A 16,456-nucleotide genomic window follows, 5' to 3' on the forward strand; every position below is an offset into this window, starting at 1 on the left:
TATATCTTCAACTATTCTGAGCAAAATCTCAAACATCACCGAAAGCCTATTTGTATTGACATGTCTTCGTATGACAAAACACATTGATCATATTGGCGAAAACTTCTACTTACATTTTGAAAACAGAGTCCGAATTGAGTTTTGGACAGTTTATCACTTACACAAATCAAACAGTCAGAACCTATCTTGCAGCTTGAATGGTGACGAATCCTTCAAAAATATAGTGTCTCTATAACAACTGGATCACGATCGATCTCAAAATCGAATCGCCTGGTTTATGTCTGAAGGACGACCCCTCCCAGGAAATCAAGAGCATTCCCCCTTAAATTTTGGGGTTTCTGGCAATAAAGTCATTGAAAACGACCGCGTTTCCATGACAACCAGCCGACCGACCGACGTGTACACTTTTATTTACGTGCTACATACAAACTAATTCACAGTTGCAAACATCATGGATAAATGAAATTGGACAGAAATGAAAATAGTATTTATTAATATTTATATCCGTATCACTTATCAGAATCATAATAATAGTGAAAATACTCCAACATGACCACGCAAGAGTGAATCTGGGCGTCTAGCTATGAAGGTGCAAATAATATATATTAAATTCTCTTAAAAAAATGTTTTATTTTAAGCCTTGTAAATATAGAACCTGGAAAGTGCAATTTAATGAGGTTTCTCTCTTTAAATATAATCTGACAGTTACTAGATTCATACATCATTGCTTTCAGAAAAAAAAGACCTGCATATACAATTTGAGTATGCAAGCCAGACTAAGGTTTATGTTTCTACTAGTTTCTATTTGTTTGCGTTCCTCATTGCGATAATTTGTGTGGTAAGGGACGACGTCAAAAGATCGATGTCGGATAAAACACTTATTTGCTTTAGTTTGGGGGGTGACCTCAAAAAGTTTCCATCCTACAAAAACGATTTTATTTTTTAATGAAGTCAAAAAATCTGGGAGTATTTGTAGATCGTTTTTTTTCTATCCAATCATAGACACAAAAATAACAGAAAATTAAAAAAAAAAAAACATTTAAGACGAGAAAATGGTTTGGTCCGAGTGTGAATATTTCAGGGCATGGACCTAGAGCATGCGCAAAACCCAGAATAGTAGTTTGCAAATGCGTATACTCCGCATAATTATTACAACCAACTGCTATGCCATACTACTGTCCGATTATCAATTTGAATTCAATGGTGAATGCAGTCTGACGCCATGATCAATATTTATCAATTAAGTTTCAGTGGGGGGCAGGGGGTTTTGGGAAAAAAACTAAAAGAATTAAGTTTTTATCCGACATTGATCTTTTGACGTTGTCCCTAACTCTACGACCATTACATATATAATTATGTGTATGTGTGGTATATTATGTACATTTCAGTCGAGGTTTAGAGAGAAACTGAAACCAAGTTAAATCGATGTCTTATTTTCAATTCCAAAATTCAAATGTAATGATGACTCACATTTCAATATATTTACGGAATGGTTACACTTACGATTGAAGCGTATGCAATGTGTATAGCTGATGGTAATTTATTAGCAGAAAAAAACGTCGATTTGATAGTTATTTGAGTAATATTTTCTTCTGCCTCCCCCAAAAGTCTTGTTTTCTTGATTATGGCATGTTATTTTTTCCGATGATGATTGTAATCATATGAGGTTATTACGAGAATACCTCAAAGTACGCACGAAGACAGTACAGCAACCGACGCGTAGCGGAGCGCAGGTCGGTGCGACGGCGTACTGTCTTAGCATTTCCTAATATGGTAAGATGAAATAATCCCGTAAAATACGCTGTAACTTATGGCGTTACGGTGACAGGTGTATAATAATAATTATTATTATTATTATTATTATTGTCGTATTAGTAACGATATTAGTAACATATAATAACACATTAGTTGAAAAGAACGAAAACTGTGTGTGCGTAACGTAATTAGATGTATTAGTATGACCAACATTCGTCGATAAAATGCCGCGTTTATTATAATGTGTGGGACTATTTTTTTACTTTTTTTACGTTTTGCGTTTTATTATTTTTTTTCGAATATCTATGCTGGATAATACGACGTAATGCATTTCGCTATCGTGTAAACATCTCACCGGAAACTCGAGCGGAATGATATATAATGAACCCCCCCCCCCCAAAAAAAAACAACAACACAAAACAAAAAGCAATATCATATGCAATTGAAAAGTGATAGTAATCCTTGCGGCAAAACTAGCATACACACGTACGTGATAGCAGTAACACCTCGATGTACAAGTTAAAACACAAACATATAGTACAGTAAACTTAGTGCTCTACTGTGCGAGCGTTGCGTGCTGTAAGATATTGATCCGCTAAATGCGGTGACACGTTCCTCAAAGAGAAACTCAGAATAATTGACAGGCATTTCAGGGCACACAAATAGCTGTCATTATATCCCCGTAACACATTGAAGACCAGAACCGACTGTAATGGTACTAATATTACATTAGATGTCAACTGGGACACAACGAAATGTCGCTAACGGATCCCACGAGAAGGAGAAGCGAAGAAATTAAATACGCACAATGTAGTACAACGTAAGCCATATCGAAATTGAGGAAACCTTACACTCTATTGCCTCGCTCGGAAACTCGGTACATAGAACCATCACCGCAAGACGAGCCATATATTGTCTTTTATCGAAGTAACATGATGCCAAAGCTTCGATGGGAGATGTAAAGCTTATATTACCACTGCAGTATGTAGAACAGATTCAACACCGTGTAATAAAAAGCGAATTGCATTATATCGGAAATCTATAATTCCCCGGGTCGTGTGCGTGGTATACACTTATCTGCAATAATCTAAAAAAAAGTACGCCAGGTTTGTACGCCGCAGCTCGGGGACCATCTTACAAGAGGCCATAGCAAGAATTTTCTACCGAAAGAAATATTTATAAATAAACAATGGCTTTCAACTGTATGAATGTGTGTTATTGTGAAATGTAGAGATGATATACATGTCAATTTCAATTATAGATCAGTGGGTGTAGTATACGCATGAGAGGTGCATTGATATATTTTTTTTGCACGCGAAGAAAATTATCAGTCTGTAAACCGACAACCATACGAGACATAAATACGAGAGTGTGTATTTAAGCAGGGCAGTCAGTCTAATATCAAGGCGAATATAAATATATGCTATCTTTTCTACTCTTAAAATTATAGTGCCGGCTCACTCACCTGCTACAGGACTAATATCACTCGCCCACCTGCAGTGGCGCGATGTAAACGATACACGACCAGTGTGCTTGCTCTATAGTGAAGTGCTTGGTAGAACGCGTGATGTATGTACAACAAACTGCTACGTATACGTGACATCAAAACAGAAAATACTCACGAAATCCACGAGATTGGAGAGAGTCGTGACACTCGACTTGGCATATAGCGCGGTAGTAGAACCGATGACTGTATATTAAAGCAACTAGACGTTTCTCTGGAGTAGCGTGTATTGATCAGCGGATTGAGTGTTCAACAAAGTGTCTAAATCAGCTCTTGATGGCAGCGTTGATATGGCAAACTCGTGTTGCGCGAGAAAGCGTCCCTTCAACAATATCCCCGCACCGCCTTCATTCGCATCTACAAGTCTATCGCTGTAATTCGCCAGGCTGATGGGAAATTCTGTCTCCGAGAGGGTTTCAGCGATGCGTCGTAATTAAAACATCTACTCGAATCCCTGTATCCCATCATGCCGCACTCGGTATCAGCCGAGCATGTCCGTGTTGTCGGGTATAAATATAGTCAGTGAGGTAAGGCGGAATAACTTTGTATTCACACCGCACACAATCCGCAGAACTGTTCGTTATTGCATAACCTAACGCATAACAACACCAGCCCGTGGGATGCGGAAGTTGCCGGTTGCCTTGACGACGTTTCCGAGTCTACGCGGAGTGAATTTCCTATCCATATTTGTTTAAAATTGAAATGAATAAAGTGTTACATTTCAGCAGGAATTACATTCTCAGTGGTGTCCATGACAACGGCGCGAGACAATTATTTCTAATAGAGGGTCGTAATGGTTCGTGGTTTTACATCGTTACAAAGTAGACCAATTATAAGAGTTGTTGAAGTCTGAATGACGGAGGTATATATGTATATTAGCTTCCTAATATGTGACAATTTGTGCGTCCGCCCCCCTGCGCGTATTCATATTGCGCGTCGAATGTGCATTACAAAAAAAATGTTTTTTTAATATATACTCTATGACTACTGGCGTTCCAGTTCCAGCCAGTGCAAATCACTCCAACCTTGTGGCGTTTCTATTTATAGCACCATATTGGCATACACTTAAGAGACGAATTATTCTTCGAAATCGGGATTCCGCAGCTGACAGGTGTGAAATGAGCGACGACCTTATTAAACTTGCCAAGCGAACACATGGAAACTAAAAAGTGAAGATCAGTCGGAAAACATGACAGTCATTCGCTGTATATAATTCAACTTTGACAGGGAACACACAGACTCGTACGTAATCGTATAAGTGCATATTGATTCCGTGTTTTATTTCTCACCGCATCAACTAGGCATGCAAAGGAGACTTGCTGCCGTTGTGCCCGCCGGTTAACGAGCTCATATCGTGTGTTCACTTTGTTAAACTGAATTCATTTGACGGACGCATAAACTACGACCAATTCCATTTAACTACCAGGTTCTTGTCTCGCGCATATCTCTCGCTAACCGCACTTGGAAATTTAATAACCGCATTTTATGGGCAATATTGGCTACGGAAATATGCGAACGATGACGAAAATGTTCACGTGTTGATTAACAAGTCTGTCTCCGTCCTAACCACGTTATTTGCCGAACCTATTGAATTTACGCGCAGTAATCGGAGAGTCATTAAAAACTCAACTAGGATATATATATATATATATATATGAGTGCGCTATGTTGACTTTAGTGAGAACATTCTGAACAATGATTAATTTAAAAATACTTGAGTCCGTCGTTAACTGTTTCTCTTATTATGACCGATAGAGGGCGCTGTCGCTTTGACAACTACATGTAATTAATCGAAAACATTTTTTTTAAATCCAGAACAAGAACGTGTTCACAGGCTGTATTGTGTATTGGTATTGTATCCACTATCTTGTTTTCGTTGTACACATTATAGTGTTATCAAAATTAGTCAAACTACCGACGTTGAATTTGCATCAACATACCATCAACGCGAACTTGAACTGTTCTATTTTGGCACGGAATTATGGTTGTTAATAAAATGTTGGAAAAGAACCGGAATACTAAATCAACAAACTTAAAATCCTGAATAGAAATACAAAATTCAAATGTCAAATTACCCCCTATTATCAATCATACATGCTAAAACAGCCATTTTTGGTCGAAGTTACACAGATTCGAGAATTATAATTGGAGAAGCAAACCCAGATTTTTCCAAACCTTTCGCTGTAAATGCTTTTTTGTACATTGGTAATAACATATGAATAAAGAAATACTTGAAAGATATAACAAACGTTAAAATTTGACCATTTTAACGCGGGGGAGTCGTCACCTGCGCATGCGTCAGGTGGCCGTCAGGTAGCGTCAGGTAGCGTGTCATTGTTTACAAACAAGCGTCTACCCATTAGCCTTTGAGTTCTCAGCGCGTGATGTTATCATCGCTTGGGACTCAATTTTCGCGCGTGCGCAGGTGACGACCCTCCCGCTAGCCGTTTTCCCCCAAATAATATACAACTCACGTATCAAATTTTACTTTCTCTGAGAGACCTCAATACGGTGATCCACCATCGAATCAAGCAGAACTGCGCTATCAACGTCTTTCTTTCTCAGATGCGATTTCACTTGTGTGTCGCTTCATTGACGCCCGTGTAGTAACATTGGCAGGGAGGGTACGCATGTACGCGTGTGTAACATCAGAGTAGCTATAAGATACACACATAAATATTTTTTTCTACGGATATCGAACGGTCATATCATATGATTGACAGGTTACTGTAGAAGTTAAACTACTTTTTTCCGCAACTATGTGTTTACTAATATTTTGACAGTTCCTTTAAGCAAGCTACAACGAGACTTTCAAATGCAACGATTGCATGTAAAATTGGAATGATTCAATTTAGAGATAGGAATGATTGAATTTAAAAAATTGAAATAATCATATGCCGGAATAGAAGTGATTGCATGAGAAAAACGAAATAATCACATTTTGAGATCGAAATTACAAAATGTAATCATAATATAAGAAACTAATTTTGAAATGGATACCGTACCATATGGGTCATATCTCTGAATTTTCTATGCATGAATTTCACAATCAAAATATTGAATTATCGACACCTATACTATATATACGCGTTAAAACCGACAAATTGTCGTTATTTACGTCATTGATTGAGTTAATAACATGTTTTATCGAACATAGAGTATCGGCAGAACTAAGGAATAACCCATTCGAAATCTGACACTGGAAGATTTTGGAAATTATTAAAATGGACCGGGGAATATATTGAAATTTAACATAGTGAAGTCAATATCGAGTACTGAAGAAAACTCAGTGGGGTCGGCCGGTGTCAATGAAACCGGCAATTTTGGGCCCTAGAGCCCCCAAAGCGACCAATTCTAACTGTTGCCACCATGGAGTCTACGGGAGATTGTAATGGCGGGATGCAGGTGTGGGAAAGATAAGTTCGACTTTGCTATGTAAAATTTCGTTGCCCTTGGTGGAATTTCTGTTTTTTACTACTATTAGTCACCGATCTGCAGTTGGGATTGAGTATTGAATGACAATCAGTTGGCAGAGTACAATAGCATATACAGGTGATCTGCCAGTGTCGGAGTTCTCAGCCAATGGAGATCGTTCTCAGTTCTTATTGATAAAAATGGGAGCGCAACCACATCTAATTGAACTTTACCAGTGAAACACAAGAAACAACTACTTTTATGATAATTAATAACGATAATTGTATCGTGTAGGCTAAACCTAGAAACAGGTTTCTAACAATTTAAGAGAACTGGAGAAAATTACTTACTTCACAACCATGAAGTATATGAGGACATAATACTAGTAGACCATTTTCCGTTCACTGCGAGAATCACGCGTTATGCGTGAAATCGAACGTAAAAACAGGACAAACAAAGGTCATCATAGCGTCGTAGTGGCGTCAAACATCGCGTGGGATTCAACAAACGCGAAAGTATTTCGGGGACATTTCCATGCTTAATAATGTGCTGTCCACATTTGATGATAGGCAATTTTGATTAAGTAAGGGTATTCGGAAGCAATATTCCTCTGTCGAAGATCGGCCGGTCGATGTGAGTTACGAAATAAAGAAATTCTAGTTCAAAATCAAATCGTTCGATTTTTGCGGCAGACGTTCGACGCGCGTTTTTCATTCATCTTGCGAGATCTCGCAATTGTACGGAAAATCCCCTATTCTGGTGCCCCAATCCAACTATTTACTGAGGCTCTTTACTGAAACTTTTCTTCTCTGAAATGGATTGCACACATAAGAGATGTTTGTTTCTATTTTTTGCATTTTGTCTCTTCTAGCCAGGCTGTCAGCAGACTCGCTGGTCAACGATGAGCGGGACCGGTCGGTTAAAACCCCTATGTTCTCATAAGCTAAATATGATAAATCTGCCTAGTGGCCACCTAAATCCCGAATCTAGATCGTGATCTATCGACGTACCTGCAAACCTCCTAACCTCCTGAATATGAGGTCTGGGAAGACCGTCTCTAGGCAGGGGAGTCTCTAGACATAACTAGTATGTTTGGCTAATCCTGTGTGTCACCCTAACAGCTAATGATCACGAGTTTCCCCGCCGCATACGTCTGTTTTGTTTTACCCTTAAATTTACGTGTTCAAAAGTAATACTTGAACAGGGTTCTGACTTGACAAAGCAGTAATTCCTCCTGTTATTGGCTACCCATGATCTGCGAGATTGCGGAGATGAAGATTGGCGATGCGTCGAATCAAGCTTTTTTTTTATTTTTCGCTGTGTAATTAATTAGCCAGGTCAAAACCGAGAGGGCGGCTATTCTTTCACTCCGTCTACATCCCAAGGTCAGATTAAGCAAGAAAGCGATAATGTACCTCAAAATTGCAACTGTTACCGACTTCCACTGTTCATAAGGAAGCTTACACATTTAGTCTACGACTAGACTGATGCTCCAATCATATGGCCATTTGAATGATTGTTGTTGTAAATAGAAATGTACACTATCTGTTGCTGGCTTTACAGGTTTACACCAATGTATGCATAAACTAGTGGTCCTAGGCTAGCCCTGTATTCTTTGATCCCGAAATATCTATTGTATGAAACAAATAATCGAAAAAACTCTGCTGCAAGAGACACAGATACTTACATTAAACCTACTTCCTGCTCACTGCACCAATCACTAAACCGTCTCCATTCATACTCATAATATTAAATCTTTATTTGTCATTGTTTCCGCCAACTCCAATACTATATCAGGGGGAAATTCTTCTCATGGGAGTTCTCCACACATGCCGGGGGGGGGGGAATCTCGTCTTGTCTCTCTATCGCGTCCCCTTGAGGTACGGGATCGGGAAAGTCACTTAAGGTAGCGAGACTATTATTTGTGTTGAAAATTACGATTTTCACATTTATTTATTAATTGATGAAATGCACTATAAACTTTCATATGATAAAGTCAACATAACATAGACTGTCATGTAAGTTGGTTAAAATGTATATTTTCTGAAGGGTAGCAAGGCAGCCTCAGTAGTGTTTTCCAAAATCAACAATACAGGTTTAATCTGTGTGCCTATAAGTTTCAAAGATAAACTCAAGACAAAGCAATGTTAGGATGTGTTATCAGTAGCTATCTGACATATAATGAGTGTTTCCAAACATTCGAGTGGGTTGTCTCCGCCCCTGTTTGTTTCACAGATTAGTCATTTGCATATGAATGTGTCAGACACGAGGTCACACAGCCACTGAAAAAAATCATTGATCTTGGTGTTTTCATATGCCGAATTTATCCAATTATAGCTATCCCATTCCTTTATTTTTTGGTTTCTAATAGCCTTACACATTTGGATGCCCCTACACATGGTAAAACAGACCTTGATGGGAAAACAAATTGATTGTGCCGATAAACAAGCTTGAAAATCTTTGCTGTGACTTCATGGACGTTTTCTAGGAGTTTATGTTTTTCAAAATACAAGGTCTTTAACAAAAAATAACGTATACTTATTGTCGTCGGATTAACACCAAATTTTCACAGCTTTAAGGTGACAATGAGAGGAACTTGAATGTGTCCGGACAAACTATTTCATCGATTATTTACCAACGAGTTGTGGTTTGAGTTGGGGGCAATGTGACTAAAACAGTAATTGAAATTCAGCACACTATTTTTTAAAACGCGTTGCTTGAATAAAACTGACCAGACACATTCAATTTACCAGACTATTGAACAACTAGGAAAAGTGAAAAAAATACTTTTTATTGCCAGCCTAAATGCGTAATTATTTTTTTTACAGAAAAAGTAATTTTTCACCTTTGATTGAGTAACGCGTCGTAGAATGCAGATACGGGCATGCAAAATACACTTGTGAAAAGCTTGAAGTCTGGCGATTCTAAAAATATATACTTTTCCGGGTCTATTTGTAGTCATTTAGTCACAATTAGAAGATGAAAACAAGTATGCAAATAATAGTCTCGCTACCTTAAGCTTTTACAGTCAAATAGACGCACACAACAAAATACGTTTCAACTCTCGCCTTTAGTCAGTCAGTCGAGTACTCTATATGACACAGCGCCCTGGGGAAAAGTCCCCAAGACTATCGCAAGGCTGACCCAAGACTCTCATAGAATGCGTCAAGACTGCCCCAAGACTGCGTCTGTCCTGGTGTACTCGCCAAGACCAACTCAAACAACTCTTTATTCACTTTAAAAACCTTAACCAATTACAAAGCAGTAAAAAGACTCTAGGGCGTAATTTTCAATCATAAAGCCAATCACACTAAGTACTGAACACGTCATATCATTTGATTAATCGTTCACTACATTAGTAACTGCGAATACCAACTGTCAGAAATAGTAGTCCGGATAGCGACGGGTATATCGTAATTAGTTCGAAATCACTGAGTCGAGTTCCGTCCTGGACCTCGCATGGGCCTAAACGATGACAGACATAACACAGCCATTCGCTAGTAATCAACTAAATAAGTCGATCAACAGATACGTGCAAACAATTTCATCACAACTAGCTGATCGATTTGGGGTGCTTGCGTTGCAGATGACTGCTGCTCATATCAAGTCATCTCCTTTTTATCATATTGAGATATCTCTCTATCATTACACTGGCTGTCGTGTGCCTGCTGATAGCCCTGGTTCTAATGAACGTTACGCGTGACGGCTGGCATAGTCAAGGCTCTCAAAATAGTAAACTGCCTAACAAACACATCGTCACAGTCCCTGATAGAGGGACTGTGACATCGTGCATAACATCAGTTGCATTTGAAATTTCACTGTAACGGGCCCCTGAATATTACCCGCTGTCGGGTAAAATCTACTTCGTGATCGCCAGCTTTTCGGCACTCTATATGTGTAACGTAGGAGTGGCTGAGCCGTGTCCTCAGAATTATCGAGAATATACGAGCTTCCACGCGACTCATCGCCTACAGAATCATCATAGGTTTCGTCATCTGGGCACGCGCAGAAATTGAGTCCCAAGCCACGATAACAACGCACGCTAAAATGCAAAGGCTCACGGGTAGACGCTTGTTTACAAACAACGACACGCTATTGCCGCCTGCCCGCATGCGCAGATGACGACTCCCCCGCTTTAACATCCGTCGTGATGTAAATATGTTATGAATTATCAGCTTTCGACGCCGTGGAGTTGCTTTTCTTAATAGTGCACTCACATTATTATTATTAATCACATCTGAATTGCACTCATTATTTCAGACAATATTACCGAGACGATTCGTCATTTTTAGCTGCCAGCTGAGCTATAGCAGGCAGAAGTTGACCCAAGTTTGTCTTATCAGTCGCCGCCTCAGCGTGGGGCTCAGACACACGGATTCTCTGTGGAGCACGTACGATGAATTTGCAAAAGAAAGGATGCAAATCACGTGGTTCTATCTCCAAAATGCACATCCTTTTGACAAACAAACAGGAATACAAACTGAGTTTAGTAACAAGTACACATGGAAGAGAGAGAATGTAATTCAGCATGATTGTTATGCAACAAAAATACTGCCAATAATAGCGTCTAAAACCATCGAATCTTTTACAAAAACAATAATTTCAAAAGGGCGATCTGAAAAAAAAAACTGTCCGCCTTCGGGAGTGTAAACGTAAGCTGGTCCTCGATCTCGGGTAGAATCTTGTCGCCACAAACTACTGAACAAGCTTTTTCTTGGATTTCCAGATGGCCTACTTTTGCAAATGGTGCTAGGGCCCACTAGGTTGCCGATTTTATTGGCTCCGGGGGTGTCTTTTCCAAACAAGGATCAAACTCAGCTTAGTTGTATTTGATACTCAATATTTAATACACAAATAACCTTAGGCAAGTAACACATTACTTGATAGGGCGCTGTGTCTTATAGAGTGCTCAAAAGACCGACTAAGACGAGAGTTGAAACGTATTTTGTTGTGTGTGTCTCAAGGGGACGAGATATAGAGACCAGACGCTATTCCCCCCCCCCCCCTGACACGTGTGGAGAACCCAGAGAGAAGAAATTTACCCCTGATAGCGCCTCCAAAGCATCCAATCAAGGTTGGCGTAACATGTGACAACAAGTCATAAATATAATGTACCTTTGTGCTGCTGATGGCGAAGAATCGCGGATGTAATTTTTGGCTGCCTTTCCACAGTTACTACTTGCCAGGATTGTTTTCGGTACGTGGCCTAGTATTCACAACAACTACAGTTCGGATTCGGTAGCAATACGTATTTGAATCAAATTCCGCAGTCGATTCCACGCGTCCCTTCCCTCAACGCACAGCACGGAGGCCGGCACGTAGCCTCCGACTGGAGCATGGGTCGGTCTGTGCAAAATTACTCCCAAAGTTTAATCAGTTCACAGTTCTTACCTCAGAGACATACAGTTGCTATTTTTTCTAACGTGCGACGGTGGAAAATCTATGATCACGTTATATTGAGAGCATATAACTTACACCATACACACGAATATTACCGTGCATTTCAAGGTGACCATGTCATATCTGTGTTTCTTTAGTAAAGTGAAAACTGGGGAAACAAATTAATAAAACGAATCTAATCACTTGAATATTGAATATTATTACATATGTACTGCAGTTTATTTTGATTCCTCCCTGAAATCATAATCGGTATTTCCACAACCCATATGCAAATGAGGTCTGCGAGCAAACAAAGTAGTCCCTTCAAGAGTACCGTTTTTCGAAATATTTAGAAGAACGATATTTTCCCCTTTGGGGTACATGAATAAACTTGCCGAGTGAAATGCAATTTGAATGATTTAGAAGTGAGTATGGTTTACGAGAGGTGGGCTTCACACCCTTACCCATTTAATGTGGAAGTAGCCCCCCCCCGGGCTCAATCTCTGGCTAAAAGAAAACTTCTACTGTACAATTGTTCCCGTGACGCAGCTATAACGAGCAATTTGCGGACAATGAGGTGAAGAATATATCTTATGTATTGCCAGAGAGGGCGCACTCAAATACGCGATAACCAAATAATGTACCTTGGCTGTCGAAGATAATATTAGACAAATTAAAATGAAACAAATGTTGTTTCGCACAGTTTACATTATTTCATAAATATGAACTAAATTTTACGATCCTTCATCCTTGCATCAATTCTCTATGTATAACTAAATATCATTTTAAAAACATAATCTTGAAAACGGGTGTAAATATACAAATTTTAATTGAAAGAAAAATGGGAATGAATGCAAAAAACTGCAAGTATGGGAATTTAACGGCTGCAGTTGTTTAACACGAAATCAACTTGAAATAAATAAATAACTTTCATAAAGACTTTTTTTTTTCCAGACATCGCTCCCAAATTTAAAGCGCCTGTGCAATGCCCACCCTCACGTTTCCCATTTTAGATCTGTATCCCACTGAAATGGGCAGTTATTGATTTTTTTTTTGCTGAAAATGATTACTCGTATCCAAGAAAATTTGGGATATTTCTCGTGTTGTAGCCACGCCCACCCATCCTGAAACGGTCGACTGTTTCCGGATATCCGACTCTCGCCGAAAGTGCGCCACCAAATGCCAAAATGTGAGAGGAAGTCATACCCCTGAGCCGTAATAACACTGGTATTTCAGTATACTTTTAAACGATATACATTTTTCAGTCGACGTTTTTTTTCTTTCTTTTTTTGTTTATTTATTTATTTATTTATTTATTTATTTTTTTGAGAGAGTGTTTTCAGATGTTGTGTTGTGGGCAGTTGCAGTGAAACGTATAGTCATAGTGTAAGTATTCACACGTTTCTAATCGATCCGAAGGTGCGACATCAGTGAACGAAAGCCACTTAACCTCAGATTCATTTTTGGAAAAACTGTCCTCGTCCATGAAAAAAAAACAACTAGGTTTAAAGAGAAACGCCGACAACGTAAACCTGGCGCAACACTTTTGAAAGAAATAGATTCCGGACCAGCCCATGATCACCGAGGCGGATTTCAGAAAAGAGAGAGACGTCCGGCAAGTGTTTCAAATGAGTTGACTTTTTTGCGATCTTGATTATCGTTTTATAGAGACCGTTTAGTCCCTGTTAAGTAAAAGGAAGCAATAATTTCGACAGTGACACGAAAACGAAGCGTCGGACAAACAGGAAATTACACAGCCCTTACACACTGCTAATTGTTTTCATTTTCGAAGGCTAAAAGTTTCTGAATTATTTGGTGGTTTGTGTTGAATGTCGAATTCATACCTCTGTTCTTTTTTTACTTCCATGCTTGCAGCTTGATCTGCGTAATAATTTATGAAATAAGAATCCGGGCTTGGTCAATTTTTCCACCAAATAGTGCTTTAATATGATGTTATAATTATGACAATCATGCCATGGATCACGCTAACTCGAATCCACTCTGAATTTATCTGTATGTGTGTCGATCTCGATTATTTTTGTTATCCAATTAAACGCCGCTTTTAACGCACTTGCCCTCGTCGTGACCCGACGCGTTCACCTACCTCCATGCCTATTCCAACAAAATGTCAATTTATTTCCACGCGACTGTCATTTATTTAGTAACTGTGATTTGTCGTTTTTTAAATTATGTTATAGTGATCATTATGGTCTAATGTTTAGAATGTCAAAATATGTTCTCTTTTATTTTAATTTTGAAAGCTTTACTCAGACGCTCGATGAAATAAAACAGTGTAGTGACGTGCCTAGTAACCTGCTAAATAACGAGATAATTCCGACGTCAAATTCTATTTTGTCCAGGGACAGTGTACAAACGTGCGCCGCTGACGATCACGGTGACCAGCTACACCAGAACGAACATATTTCGCATCTAACTCAACCCCATGCAACAAAAATTGATACTAGTGTGTTCATTATGGTCCATTCTTCCTCGACGAACAAGTACATAAGTGAAAATTTAGTCAAAGACGAGAAAAATGCACACAAAATTTGCCTTACTTACACGTATCGGCAATGCAAGCTGCCATGCGACTTCCCCTTCTAACGTCACAAGGGGAATTTCTGTATGCAAATAAGAAGCTAATGAGGAGCCTCGTTTTAAAATACACAAAAATAAAGTTGCCGTAGATTGAGTTTAAAACACATTTTTTCACTTAAAAAAATAATTCATGCTTAGAAACATAAAAAAATAATATTTATGTATCAATGGATAATTTTAGACGTGAAAATAACAGCCATTTCACAGGCACTTTAATTGTATGTGTGCCTCCTTATAGTTATGTAGAGGGGACATATATAAGTGAATTTGGGGCTGGGCGAGGATTGCAGTTTGGGTTAGGGGTTGGGGTGCAAACGGAATTCCTTCCATTTCGGTATTAAACCGAGAAAAAATAGAAAAAAAATGGAAGTATCTGAAAGGAATATACTTTTAGTAAAAGTTATTATATTTTTCCTGGCTCGCACATAAAATTTAATATTTTCTACCTGACAATAGATACTTTGAATCCCTGTAAATCGCCCAGTGTATCATGAAGTTGCTAGGCGATTGTTCGCGATTTGATTGCGTTCATTAAGACAACACTTCGCTTTGCTCGTGAAAGTACGGCCGCAGGATACACCGCATCACTCGTGAAAATAACTTCCATACGCAACGAAAGCCACGGGGAGGGTGTGGGGTTCTGTCATATTACTATGGTTTTTCAACAATAAATAAATAAATGAATAAATAAATAAACAAACAAACAAACAAACAAACACATACTAGTATACCGATAAATAAATAAATAAATAAATAAATAAATAAATAAATAAATAAATAAATAAATAAATAAATAAATAAATAAATAAATAAATAAATAAATAAATAAGACAAACAAGGTTATGAGTAATATAGCGTATTTGAAAAAAAACGCGTAATCCCTCGGAATGAGGTGTGAAATGTCACCTGTGGACGGTGGCTGAGAACAGAGACTGACACTCTATCATTCCACCAACGGCAGTATCAGTAAAGTCTTGGAGGATGATTTGCGCCCTCTGTCTAGCATACCACTGGATACAAGTAACCAAACGGTAACATTGGTGTGTGTGTGTGGGGGAGGGGCAATTGGACTGCTCTTGCATTACTTCATTATTTGAGCCGTGATTGGCATATTTGTTTACAATTCTATATTATTAGAAAGGTGACGCGTAATTCCTTCTTTGCTCAGTTCATCATTGGAGGAATGAGAAACGAACACATTGAAGTTCGACTTTCGTATGCTGTCGCCACCAACGGCAAACAAATAGCATACTGCAGCCAACGTAAAAACGTAAAATTTAATGTACGAATTCATTAGCTTCCGGTAATGAATTTCAAGCTTCTAAATTGACAATTGCCTTTAAGTTGGCTGAAGTTAAATAGTATCCGTCTGCTATTATATTTAAACTTTATTGTCACGTTACTGAAAATAATTAATGTAGACTGAAGTTGATTAGCAAAATTAGAAAATGTGTATATAACTTCTCATGATGTAGATTAACGTACATGGGAGTCATTTTCGCTGGTCTATGACTGATATAGAGGGCGCACCCGTGCACAGACTGGCAAATCTGTACATGAAACAAATTAAATAAATTCCGGTGCACGTCGAAGGTACGGATAGCACATGGAATCATATGCAAAACAAATTTAAAACCACATTTACCCGAATGCATATTTCGAATGTCAGCTTAACCTGTATGTAGTGTGTTATAATAAAATTTAATCGAAAATCTATGATTGCAAATTTCACTTTTAAACACCATTGTACCGAAGGCAAGTTTTGTCTGCCGTACCTGTCAAATTCTCAATCAGTTGTAATACTAT

General features: G+C 38.6%; 1 protein-coding gene across 1 annotated transcript in view; it reads right to left on the bottom strand.

Annotated features, from left to right (window-relative positions):
• LOC100370378 (adenylate cyclase type 8-like) overlaps window positions 1-16,456 on the bottom strand; it is a 139,434-nt gene that overhangs the window by 85,863 nt on the left and 37,115 nt on the right. The window lies entirely within an intron of this gene.

The sequence above is a fragment of the Saccoglossus kowalevskii genome, chromosome 14, assembly GCF_978046115.1.
Source record: "Saccoglossus kowalevskii chromosome 14, keSacKowa6.1, whole genome shotgun sequence".
Classification (NCBI taxonomy): domain Eukaryota; kingdom Metazoa; phylum Hemichordata; class Enteropneusta; family Harrimaniidae; genus Saccoglossus; species Saccoglossus kowalevskii.